The sequence below is a fragment of the Columba livia genome, chromosome 1 (genome assembly GCF_036013475.1).
Source record: "Columba livia isolate bColLiv1 breed racing homer chromosome 1, bColLiv1.pat.W.v2, whole genome shotgun sequence".
In the NCBI taxonomy this organism is placed as follows: Eukaryota; Metazoa; Chordata; class Aves; order Columbiformes; family Columbidae; genus Columba; species Columba livia.
In genome coordinates this window covers 49,791,381-49,804,416 of record NC_088602.1, presented here as the reverse complement: position 1 = coordinate 49,804,416, position 13,036 = coordinate 49,791,381, and the positions used below count along the sequence as shown (strand labels likewise).

Below are 13,036 nucleotides of genomic sequence, written 5' to 3'. Positions count from 1 at the left end.
AAAAACACCAAACAAAAACAAACAAACAAACAGACAAAAGGACTGGGTATACACCAAAGAAGTAATAGAAATAACTGTTATCATAGTGGGAAAACTCAGTAGTTTTACCACTATGATAATTGTAGATGACTCCCTTCTAGGATGGTACAGAGGGTCACAGAATCACAGAATGTTAGGGATTGGAAGGGACCTCAAAAGATGATCAAGTCCAACCCCCCTGCCGGAGCAGGAACACCTAGATCAGGTTACACAGGAAGGCGTCCAGGTGGGTTTTGAATGTCTCCAGAGTAGGAGACTCCACAACGCCCCTGGGCAGCCTGTTCCAGTGTTCTGTTACCCTCACTGAGAAGAAGTTTCTTCTCAAATTTAAGTGAAACCTCATGTATTCCAGTTTCAACCCATTACTCCTTGTCCTACTGTTGGTTGTCACCGAGAAGAACCTGGCTCCATCCTCGTGACACTCACCCATTATGTATTTGTAAAAATTAATAAGGTCACCCCTCAGTCTCCTTTTCTCCAAGCTAAAGAGACCCAGCTCCCTCAGCCTTTCCTCATAAGGGAGATGCTCCACTCCCTTCATCACCTTTATTGCCCTGTGCTGGACTCTCTCCAGCAGTTCCCTGTCCTTCTTGAACTGAGGGGCCCAGAACTGGACACAATATTCCAGATGCAGTCTCACCAGGGAAGAGTAGAGGGGAAGGAGAACCTCTCTCCACCTACTAACCACTCCCCTTATAATACACCCCAGGATACCATTGGCCTTCCTGGCCACAAGGGCACAGTGCTGGCTCATGGTCATCCTGTTGTCTCCCAGGACCTCCAGGTCCCTTTCCCCTGAGCTGCTCTTTAATAGGTTATTCCCTGAGGTTGTTCCTACCTAGATGCCATACTCTACACTTTCTGTTGTTATATTTCATTAACTTTTTCCCCGCCCAACTCTCCAGCCTATCCAGGTCTCGTTGGATGGTAGCATAGCCTTCTGGTGTGTCAGCCACTCCTCCCAGCTTGGTGTCATCAAAAAACTTGCTGATAGTATTCCCTCATCCAATAATACTGGCCCCAGTACTGACCCTTGAGGCACTGCACTAGATAACGGGCCTCCAGCTAGACTCCACCCCATTGACCACGACTCTCTGGCTTCTTCCCTTCACCTAGTTTGCAGTCCAAATCAAGACAAGGAGGGGGGGCTATCTTTTAATCATATTTAATTGTGCTCATTCCACAATTTTAGCTGACATAGATACCAATTAACTATTTGGGACATGACAGCTATCTGTATTACATTTGATTTCTGTATGGATCTGCCTTCTCCAAAGTTTCTTAAACACCATCAGTGAGTGATTGCAAATCAGTTGTCTTGAGTGTTACAATCATTATAGATATATTAAACAAATATTTCCTCATACAGTATATGTATATATGTCTTTATAATGTAACAGAATCACAGACTAGTTTGGAACACAGTATACAGTGCCTATGTGAATTTACACTGCATTAATGTTAAATGTGGTGCACAAAAGTGAAAAACAAAAGTATGGAGGATATAAACTACCTGCCAGTTTCTATTTCAGTTTCCCAAATAATCACAAAATGTTCCATTGTGGTAAGACAGAACCTTCCTCTTCACAGAATTAAGAGGAGAACTGATAGTAACTTAATTGCTCAGTATCTTCTTGTGTAATTTTTATATTATTTGTTAAAAGAAAAGGGTTTTTTTAGTGTTTTGAAAATTTTACTTTTAGAGGTTTCTCTCATTGAAGAGCCTACCTTTAAATTTACTTTAATGATTTCATAAAGACAATTGAGTAACATGATTATGAATAATGTGATAAAGTATGTTATTTTGTTCTGATGTCTCTGACTGTGGTTAAGTTTGTGAGATGTTCCTTTTGATTGTAACATCTCAAAGATTGGAGGCCTAGCACAGATGTTATGCTTTACTCCTTTTCTGTGCCATGAAAAGAAGATATTCCCCACAGCAATAACATTGACAAAAAATTCCTTCATACATTATTATTATGGCAGAACTGGATAAATATAGCTGATCAAAACTGTAAAACAAATAACTGCTTATAAAAAAAATACTCAAAAATATTGTTTGAAGACTGTATCTGATGATGGTTGGTCTCAACAATGGAGGGAAGGTGGCTTAAAACCTCTCTCTGCATTCCTATTTTTAGAACTTTATTGAATCTATATTTTATATTCAGAAAGTCCTAACATAGGTTTTTGCATTCCTCAAGATATATTTTAAATTTCATCAGTAATGAGGTATCCATGATATAAAGTATGCATCTGGTTGTAATAAATTTCACTCAAGAACATGGCATGTTCTCCATTTACTTAAGTTAGAGTGCTACAAGAGCTGGAAAACTGGATTTGAGAGTAGTTCTGTGTAGTAGCAAAGACTGTGTGAGGAGGTTTTTGTTTGTTTGTTTGTTTGTTTTTACCCAAAGACAAGGTACTTTAGAGGACATAAAGCCAGGTGCAATGAAAACATGTTTAGAGTGTAATACGAAATCTGGATCTGCAGTCCTTTTTTCCTGTATGATGCCTCACTTAGTAAGTCGGTATTACTATTTTCTTACTTGATGCTACTTCTACTTCCTGATATTAGACATCTGATGCAAGTTTATTTTCATTTCATTTTGTTGCCCGAAGGCAAACTGAAATCTTACTGAGAGAGAGAAGAGAATCTGTCCAACAGACTAATGCTAACATGCTATGAAATATATAGACAGTTCTGCTCCCTGATGAATAGGTGTGGTGTAAGTATCACATTGCTGAAATCCTTTTTCTTGAATAAAATTGACAGATATGGTTTGAGCGTTACGAGACATGGGGACTGGATAGGGGCAATATTAGGCTTGTTTGCATTAGGAATGACGAAACACCAGAATAGCCTTTGTCTAGGTAGATCTGAGCACTGCAGTAAACATCAATGAATAAAGGACTTGTAGGACTCCCTGATTAAATCAGTATTTTCACTTAGAATTTTTTCCTATCTGCTGTTCATTTTCCTGATTAACTTCCAACCAAACTCCCCTGGAAGACTGTTGCTTTGGCTATAATTTGTACACATTTTTTCTCTCTGTTGTTCAAGCCTCTAAGCCTCTACCTTAAGTCTTGAGTAAAATCTGACCCTATAAATTCTTGCAGTCCTTTTGAAACAGAAAATCACATAGGATTTATTTTTTGGTAACTGGCATGTAATTACTTTTTTTTTTTTTTTGGTATTTTTAAGCAAAAATTCATTCCAAGGTTCAGAAACTGCTGGCTTTGGTAGTTTAATATAACAGATCAATCTTCTGTGGTTTTAATAAAGCTCCTATCACTTGCAGCTCCATTTCTGTGTGTGTGACCTTAGACCTAGTCTCATGCTCTGTTAAAACAGAGACAGGTAAAACTTGTGTGACTGTCATGGGATGAAACAGGAAAATACTTTTGTGGAACTAGATTTGGCATTAAGACTTTTTATTTCTCTCAGTATTTCCCTTTGTACTATTTAATTCACACTTATTCCATAAAAAGTTTGCAGGATCTGTATAACGATCCCAAGACATTCACTAATTAGTGCCACTTTAGTCAGACCACTTTCAGTCAATGCCAGTAGCAAATAATTCATACAGAAACCAAATGTCATTCCATTATTGTGAAGGTCATGACATTGCATGGAGTTATAAGTGTCCAGTAGGTGTGTTCATTTATCAGCCCAAGTTAAGCTGTCTGATAGAAAAACATTTCATTCTGGCACTGATGTTCCTTTCCCTATCAGTGGCACTTTGACAACAGGGAAGCCAGGTCTCCTTCTATGCTCAGCACCCATTGTCAGCCCTCATTCAGTTCTCTCAGACTGCCACTACTCTTGTTTGATGTCTGGGCCTTCTTTACTACTTCTTTTTCTGAAGGGCTATATTTGTTTCCCATGCAAAAATAGTACGGATCTATTATGAGGGTCATTCACTTCATTGCACCCTGACTAAAGGCAATAGTAATACTTTCCTAGGTAATGCATTGTGCGCAGTGTTTAGAGTTGCTTAGAGTTGCTTAGAGGATCGATCTTCTGCTACCTTTGGAGTTGTGAAGGAATTGAGTGTTAAGTTTACTTTGGAGGGAGGAATGGGACAGCAGGGTGCCTTAATTGAAAAGTGGAGAACTGAAAGCAGAGGTGGAGACCTCTTCTGTAGGCTAAAAGCTTTGATCATCTGTCACAGCAGTTTTGTCTTGGCCACTATGGGGTATCTGCCTAACTCTGCACCCAGACTTGGTTTTCATCTCAGTATGTATTATGCAGACTTCGTATTGTGGCAGACTTTGATCTTTTTAGGGCAGACTTTGAGTTGTTTAGAAGGTTGGTTGGCAGAGTCCCTTGGGAGGCAGTTCTGAAAAGAAAGGAGTCCAGGAAGGTTGATCTCTCTTCAAGAAGGTAATCTCAGAGGCACAGGAGCAGGCTGTCCCTGTGTGCCAGAATGTGAGCTGGTGGGGAAGAAGGACAGCCTGGTTAAATAGAGAGCTGAGGCTGGAACTTCGAAATAAAAAGAGAATTTATAACCTTTGGAAGGAGGGGCAGACTAGTCAAGAGGAATACAAGAATTCTGTGAGGTTATGCAGAGAGAAAATTAGAAGAGTCCAAGCCCAACTAGAGCTGAGCCTGCCTAGCACTGTTAAAGGCAACAAGAAATATTTCTATAAATATATCATCAACAGAAGGAAGGCTAAGGAGAATCTCCATCCCCTGATGGCTGCAGGGGGAAACATCGTGACAGAAGGTGAGGGAAAGGCTCTATGCCAGCTGAAACCAGTACAACTGTGATTCTGTGCATTATGAGAACGAGAATCCTAGGGAGTCCCTCCAGCACTTCCATTTTCAGAGAGGTAAATACCTAATAGTTTTTGAGAGTAGGACCTTTCAGAATAGCAGAATAACAGAAAAGCCACTTAAACCTTTTGTTGCATCTCAACATGAGACACTGTACTGGGCATTTATTGAATGTTACAGTAACTGGTACTGGAAGAAAAATAACTAGATAGTGAAATGTAATATCACTTTAAGGTTCAACATGAAATAGGAGATTGGATGTCAGATTTTTGCATAATCTGAAGTCCTATCAGTAGTAAAATCCTATTTAAGTGACACAAGATATTACATTAGCAAAACTAAATAGAAAATTAAATTATATCTAAATGTTTGTCTCATTTAATGATATTTTATAGACAGCTGCAGCAAATGTGGTTTTGTGGAAAGACTTTCTGTTTGGATTTGATGTTATATAAGTTGCAATACAGTTTGGAATATACTTAACATAAAGAATTTTCTAAAATGAGAAACAAAAAGAGAAGGTTTTTGTGACCTCATCATGAACATGCTTACACCAAGAAAATTGCTGTTACAAATTGTTTGATATTAGTTGCGTGACTTAAGCTAGACCAGGATTCCACAGTGAAATACATATGTATTTTTAAAATAACTTCACTATTATTATTTTTTAACAACAGATCAGTATTTCCTAAATGCTTTTGCTAACACTAGTCCTTTTAAGGTTTTTCTGTTTTTGAGGACAAATCCTCTAGATGAAACCTCTTTCTCATTCCCTTTCAAAACACAGGGCTACTGCTTAGGCACTCCAAGAATCTGCTCTAATTATTGTCTAAAAGTATACCATTAGCCTTGGAACAGCTAACTGCCTTTAATTGCTGGAAACAGCTGGGTAATTAATGCTACCCAGATAGTATAAACACTTTGTAATGTTCTTTGAATCCTCCTGTGACCCTCTTGGGTATCATAACTCACGGTTTGAAAACACAGGACTGAAAGAGGAGTTGTGACATTTACTATTAAAGTCAGAAAATTCAATTCCTTGTTGACAGAAATTTATACACCCTTTATCGTATCCACTCCCGGTGCTTATTATTATGATAATTTATCTATCTGTAGGTATCATCCATTGTGTCATGTTTGTACATACCTGAGAACAAGTATTTTGTGTCCAGAAATGCTTAGAATATAAGACTTCAGTGATTAGTCTATGAATCTCATTGCCTGTCTGTAGCAAGCCTCCGTGGAGAAATCTCCAGAAGAGATACAGCTAGTTCAGGCTGCAGCAGGCAAGAGAACAGTATGAAGAACACACAGCACATGGAAGACTTGAGGAAAACATATTTCCTTTTGCTAACCTGCCTGCGAAGAAAACAAAACACGATACAACGGTGTCCATTACGTCAGGGTTTAGTTTGTAGACTAGATTTCTATTTATGCTCTCCTAACTTTTTCAGCTGATTCCTTCAGGAATATCTGCAATGTATAGAACAGTAAGAGTATAGTTACCTAAGCTTTTTGTAAATAAGGTAACACATAGGTCATGCTGTGAGAACGTGAGAAATTGCCCAAACTAGTCTGCTTCTTTCCTAAGACTAGTTCAGGCAAAGATAAATCACTTATAGATAAAATACACTGTAGTCTAAACTCCAGGCATAGTTAGGTCACATGATTATGCGGTCAAAACACTGAAGTAGAATTATTTATTTTTTTTTCCCCCCTTGGTCAACAATGATTGGGTTAGAGATCATTTAGGCAAACTGGACACCTGCAAATCCATGGGCCCCAACAGGATGCACCCACAAGTCCTGAGGGAGCTGGGAGATGTTATTGCTAAGCCACTCTCCATCATCTTTGAAAGGTCATGGATAAAAAGAGAGGTGTCTAACTAGAGGCAAGCCAATGTCACTCCAGTCTTCAAAAAGGGCAAGAAGGATGACCCAGGAAATTACAGGCCAGTCAGTCTCACCTCCAATCCAGGAAAGATGATGGAGCAGCTCATTCTGGACATAATTTCCAAGAATGTGGAGGAAAACAAGGTTGTCAGGAGTAATCAACATGAATTCACCAAAGGGCTGGAGGCCTGTAGCTAGTAGTGTTCCCCAAGAGTCAGTACTGGGTCCAGTCTTGTTCAACCTATTCATCAATGACCTGGATGAAGGGACAGTGTACCCTCAACAAGTTTTCTGATGATACAAAACCAGGAGGACATACCAGAAGGCTATGCTGCCATTCAGTGATACCTGAACAGGATAGATAGTTGGTAAGAGAGGAACCCAATGAAGTTCAACAGAGACAAGTGTAGGGTCCTGCATCTAGAGAGGAATAACCTCATGCACCAGTACAGGATAGAAGTTGACCTGCTGGAGAGCAGCTCTGTGTAGAAGGACCTGGGAGACGTGGTGGACAACAAATTAACAATAAGCCAGCAATGTGCCCATGGGGCCAAGAAGGCCAGTGGTATCCTAGGATTCATTAAGTAACCGTGGAAGAGTGTAAGAATGTGACCAGCAGGTCAAGGGAGGTTATCCTCCACCATTACTCTGCCCTAGTGAGGCCACATCTGGATTACCGTGTCCAGTTCTAGGGCCCCAGATCAAAAAGTCAAGGAACAACTGGAGGGAGTCCAGCAGAGGACTACAGAGAAGATCATGGAACTGGAGCATCTTTCTTATAATGAAAGGCTGAGAGATCTAAGTCTGTTTAGCGTGGAGGAGACTGAGAATGGATCTTATTAATGCTTATAAATATCTTAAGGGCAGGTGTCAAGAGGATGGGACCAGACTCTTCAGTAGTGCACAATGACAGGATAAGGGGCAATGGGCACAAACTGAAACACAGGAAGTTCCATCTGAATACAAGGACAAGCTTCTTTACCTTGAGGTTGACAGAGCACGGGAACAGGCTGCCCAAAGAAGTTGTGGAATTTCCTTCTCCGGAGATATTAAAAATCTACCTTGACATGATCCTGTGCAGTGTGTTCTAGGTGGATGTGCTTTAGCAGGGGGTCAGACTAGATCAGGGGTGTCAAACTCATTTTCACTTGGGGCCACATCAGCCTCGTGGTTGCCTTCAAAGGGCCAAATGCAATTTTAGGACTGTGTGAATATGGGAGTAGTTACATTTGGCCCTTTGAAGGCAACCGTGAGGCTGATGTAGCCCCCTATGAAAATGAGTTTGACACCCCTGGACGAGATGATCTCCAGAGTGCCATTCCAACCCAAATCATTCTGTGATTATGTGATAGTCCTCTCCTCTGTATGTCATATGCTCCTTCAAAAACATGAGAAAATCACTGAATCTTTCCTTGAACATCAATTCAGTATTTGCTAGGGATAACAATGTACATATGAAAATATCTGAAAACTGTTCAGTTACGATAATACTGTCTATATCTAGTTAAATACCAACATGCTTCCTTATATGTATCCTATAGAAGTGAGGTACACAGATTACACTGCACTAGCACATTAAAATGAAAGGATTTTTAAAATTATTATTGAAATAACTGTATGAATTTTTGGAATTTATATATTAGAATGAAAAAATAACAAAAAAACATGATAAATCATTAGAAATAAAATCAGGAAGCAAAACTAAGTTCCGTAATCAATAACTGATTAAATAATTAGTGACTTAGACTGAACTTTTCTTATTCATTCAGTGGTAAACTTAAAATTTGTTCAATGAGGAAGCTCTTAGTAGAATGTGTGACAGGAATTTTCAGAGCGTTGTGAACTTTGAAAATCATAGAAATTTTGTAAACAGGATGTTCGTGACTTTCAGTTTGATTGACTTTTTAAATAGATTTATCTGAAATGTCGGTCATCTGCATAATAAGTATGTGAGGGTAAAACACGTTTGAAGTGTGCCAAGCTTGTTTCTAAAACCTTTGTTAACTTTTGTGTAGCCTGACAGTACTGCCCATTAGCAAACCTGTTTTGTTTTAATTTAGCCTACCTTGACTTGTAAATCTATGACTATACTAGGTGAAAGACTTGAGTTGAGAGTCAAAATACATAAAATGTTAAAAGACACTGCATTAATTTGTCAAGAATGATGTCATTTACTCAGTTTGGAAAAGAAAATAAAATTCATTATAAAATATAATGTATGTATTGGAGCAAAAAGCAAAACTAATGAAAAAAAGAAATGTTGCCATTCTAAGATTAAAAAAGCAGCTGAAGTGGCAGAAAGTGCTAAAACAACATAAACAAACTCTACTCAAAAAGAGACATATAAAGTAGTTGCTTACAAACTTGTACATTTTACTACACTGTATTTTTCAGCAATGTGAACAGGTAAGATTTATGAGCAATCCTAATTTCTTAGACCAATAGAAATTTTCTCTAATTATATCCTAAGCCAACATGAAGAATAAAGTTATGAAAATCTGCTATCTGTAAGACAGCTTCTCAAGTGAATTTAGCCACTAAAAAGAGAGCAAACACCTCTTAAAAACTCACTAAATGTAATTATTGTGTCTAATAGATTGAATATAACATGATGTTTTGGTGATTTAAAAGAAGTTCTTAGTGACTGTGATAATTAAAATGGGCAACATTAACTCTGAATATAGTTGCTTTACTTGATATTGAAAAAGACAGTAAGTGCCAAGGGGTACTACTTTTGTCTTAATTTACTGAAAGTTAGGTAACTCGTAATTTCATGACTACTTACTCACCTTCATGTAAGAACAAGTTTTAGGGTCAACAAGTCACATGCATTAAATTTATTCAACCCTAACCTTTAACAAAATATTGTATATTTCAAAAAAAGACTGATTATCCCTGTCTGGTTTGTAATGCCATGATAAATTTTATGCTTATATTCTACAAGAAACATATCAATTACAAACTTCTATTTTCATTTTTAGGTGGAAAATAAATTTATGCCATGAACTGCAGCTGAACAAAAATACAATAAACCTATTAATTAATATATATTTATATTAATTTTATAAAAATAACTTTTCCCTGCAAGTTCTGTTTTGATTTGTATTAATATTTTGGCCACTGTAGGTTAGTCAACTGATGTCTTTTAACTCTATTGAACTGGGATTCTAGAACATGTGTAAAGAATCAGATAACAAGTAAAAAAAATGTCTTTAAATCAAACGGAATACCCTAAAACAGTAAACTTGCTAATAGCTAAGAAACCGGTTTCAGAGGGATGTGCAGTCTAGCAACAGAATCAACTTCCTGATACTTTCTTCAACATGAACTTTATTGTCTTCCTTGCTGCTTTAACTATACTGAAGTTAGCATGTTTCATCTGCCTTCAGGCCGTTCAGTGCATATGCTTATCCTACTGTAACCTTGTACAGTGTATCCTATGCTAAGGTATTTGAGATGTACAGGTAGGCCTAGATACAACAATAAATTGATGGGAGCTAATATCTGAACAGTGGATCAAGCCCTAGACTTCCAATAATGATGGTGGCTGCTTTAATATATAGATCATTAAAGGAAGACACCTACATTGAGTTGTTTTAATCTGTCCTAATCTGCATCTGGAATCCATGCTTCCCTTCCCTTCCCTTCCCTTCCCTTCCCTTCCCTTCCCTTCCCTTCCCTTCCCTTCCCTTCCCTTCCCTTCCCTTCCCTTCCCTTCCCTTCCCTTCCCTTCCCTTCCCTTCCCTTCCCTTCCCTTCCCTTCCCTTCCCTTCCCTTCCCTTCCCTTCCCTTCCCTTCCCTTCCCTTCCCTATCTCCTCTCCTCTCCTCTCCTCTCCTCTCCTCTCCTCTCCTCTCCTCTCCTCTCCTCTCCTCTCCTCTCCTCTCCTCTCCTCTCCTCTCCTCTCCTCTCCTCTCCTCTCCTCTCCTCTCCTCTCCTCTCCTCTCCTCTCCTCTCCTCCTCTTCTATTTTCTTGGTCCACTGAAGGAAATACATGCCACTTACTGTGTCATTCTTTCCTTTGATTTCCTTTCAAACCACCAGATCTTCTTTTGAGACACCGCATCTACAAGAGGAGCCCCAACACCTCATCTCTTCTGAAGGAAGTATGGGCGTAGGCTGGGCTTCTTGGATTGGGGAATGGAGACTTCTGAGATGGTGAAGGCTAGAAGAATGTGACTTCTGGCACTAAAAGGTGTTTCACCTGCAGATTTGTGTCTACAGAAGAGGTTCAGCACCCTGAATGGGTGGGCTGGGAGCTTTGTCTAGAAAAACATCTCAGCCTGCTGAGTATAATCCTTGCAGCAGCAGGAGAAAGAGCATAATGTTGGTAGTGGGTGACTCCCTGCAATCAGGAAGAGCAGCCCCCATCTGCCATCCTGACTTGTGATCTCAGGAGACTGCTGCTTGCTGGGTTTTGGATCCAGAACATTGTGGAGAAACTGCAGAGTATTGTCTGGCCCTTGAGCTATTACTTTCCGATGCTCTTCCACTTGAGCACCTCTTAACTGGGACTTGAAACAATCTGATATCTGCTGAAAGAGCAACATAAAAGATCACAAGCAATCCAGGAGGTTTCTGGAGTGCATTGGTGATAAATTCCTGGCACACATGATGAAGGGGCCAGCAAAGGGAGGGGCTCTGCTGGAGCTGATTAATTCTAATCTATGAGGAAGAATTGGTTCTGGAGTTGAAAGATAGGGATCACTTTAACAATAATGGCCATGCTATGATGGAGTTTAGGATTCTGAAGAGTGAGGACAGGGAAAACAGCAAGAACCTAGCCCTGGATTTGAGGAGAGGGTATGTTCCTCTTCAGTGGGACCCCAAAAGGCTGAAGAAATGGATTGACAGGCACCTCATGAAGTTCAACAGAGGCAAATGTAAAGCCCTGCACCCGGGGAGGAAGAATCTCACGGCCTAGTACAGAGTGGGAACTGAATATCTGGAAAACAGTTTTGCAGAAAACAACCTGGGTGTACTAGTGGACAAGCTGAACAATAAACAACTTGAAGCAAAGAAGGCCAAGTCTCTTGGGCTGCACCTGGGTGAACATAGCCAGCCAGTCAAGGCCGGCAACCCTTTTCTACTCAGCACTGGTGAGGCACATCCAGTTCTGGTCTCCCTGGTACAAGACAGACATGGAAATACTGGAACAAATCTGGAAAAAGGCAATGGAACATCTGTCATATGAGGGGAGGCTGAGAGAGCTGGGACTGTTAAGGCTGGAGAAGAAAAGGGTCAGGAGAGATCTTATTAATGTGTTTAAATACCTGATAGGTGGAGTAAAGAAGTTGAAGTCACACTCTTCTCAGTAATATCCAGTAACAACATAAGAGGCAATAGGCACAAATATAAAGGAAGGAAAATTCACCTAAACATAAGAAAAATCTTCTTTACTATGACAGTAATTGAAAACTGGAACAGGTTGCACAGAAAGGTTATATTGAAAATATACAAAACTGGACATGGCTTGGTAAAAACTGTTCTAGGCGACCTTGCTTTAAGCAGGGGGATTGGACTAGATGACCTGCAGACATCCTTTTGAACCTCAGCTGTTCTGTGATTGAAAATAGTCCATTATTTTAACAGAAATGAAATATGTAGTTTGCTAAACCTCATGCTGATTTTGAACTGTCCTTTAGGAAGGACAAATATCTTTAACTACTAAGAATTATAGAATGTTAACTAAATTACTGCGAAAGTTGCTTTGTGTTTTTAGGGATTTCTGGCCTCTTTTTTCAGTTGTTTGATTTTGTTTGGTCCCTAATATAAAGTATCAGACAATCCAAACAAATGCTGTATTGGTTGAATATAGCTACTGAAGTACTAATGCAAATGTTCCTCTTGTGAAACACAGATGTTTTATAAAAGGGGGAGGCAAGAAAAGAATTCACTAGATAAGCAGTATAAGAAAAACCTGTCTTGTTTTAATATGAATACATATTTACTTTTCCATTCAATTATTCAATTCAAAGACTGATAAATTATAAAGAATCCTCAGACTGTTATTTCCTCATCGTAGTTTCTATGCTGGAAGCCTAATATACAGATTTGGGAGGGTATACAAATAAACTTACTTTTGAAACTGTTTTTTCTTTCAGTCTGATTAATTTTTAATTTGTTCACTTCATAGTCCATCCAAAAATCAGTATCTCAGTAATGACCAAATAGCAATTCCCTCCTGTATCAAATTAATTTCTGTCATTGTCCTTCGGGACAGGCAGAGTGCTAATCTATGTTTAGTAGTACTATGTCCAGTAGCACAAGCCTTGGGGAGGGTATCTCAACCTAAACTTCTAACTGTATACTTAGGCAGCTGACAA

The 13,036-nt window shown here is 39.1% G+C and overlaps 1 long non-coding RNA gene across 1 annotated transcript in view; it reads left to right on the top strand.

The window, feature by feature from the left end:
- LOC135579040 (uncharacterized) overlaps window positions 1-12,803 on the top strand; it is a 31,592-nt gene extending 18,789 nt beyond the window's left edge. Inside the window, exon 2 of the long non-coding RNA XR_010471304.1 lies at window positions 10,755-12,803. This is a non-coding gene — a long non-coding RNA (uncharacterized LOC135579040). The remainder of the gene's footprint in view (window positions 1-10,754) is intronic.
- Window positions 12,804-13,036: the final 233 nt, after the last annotated feature.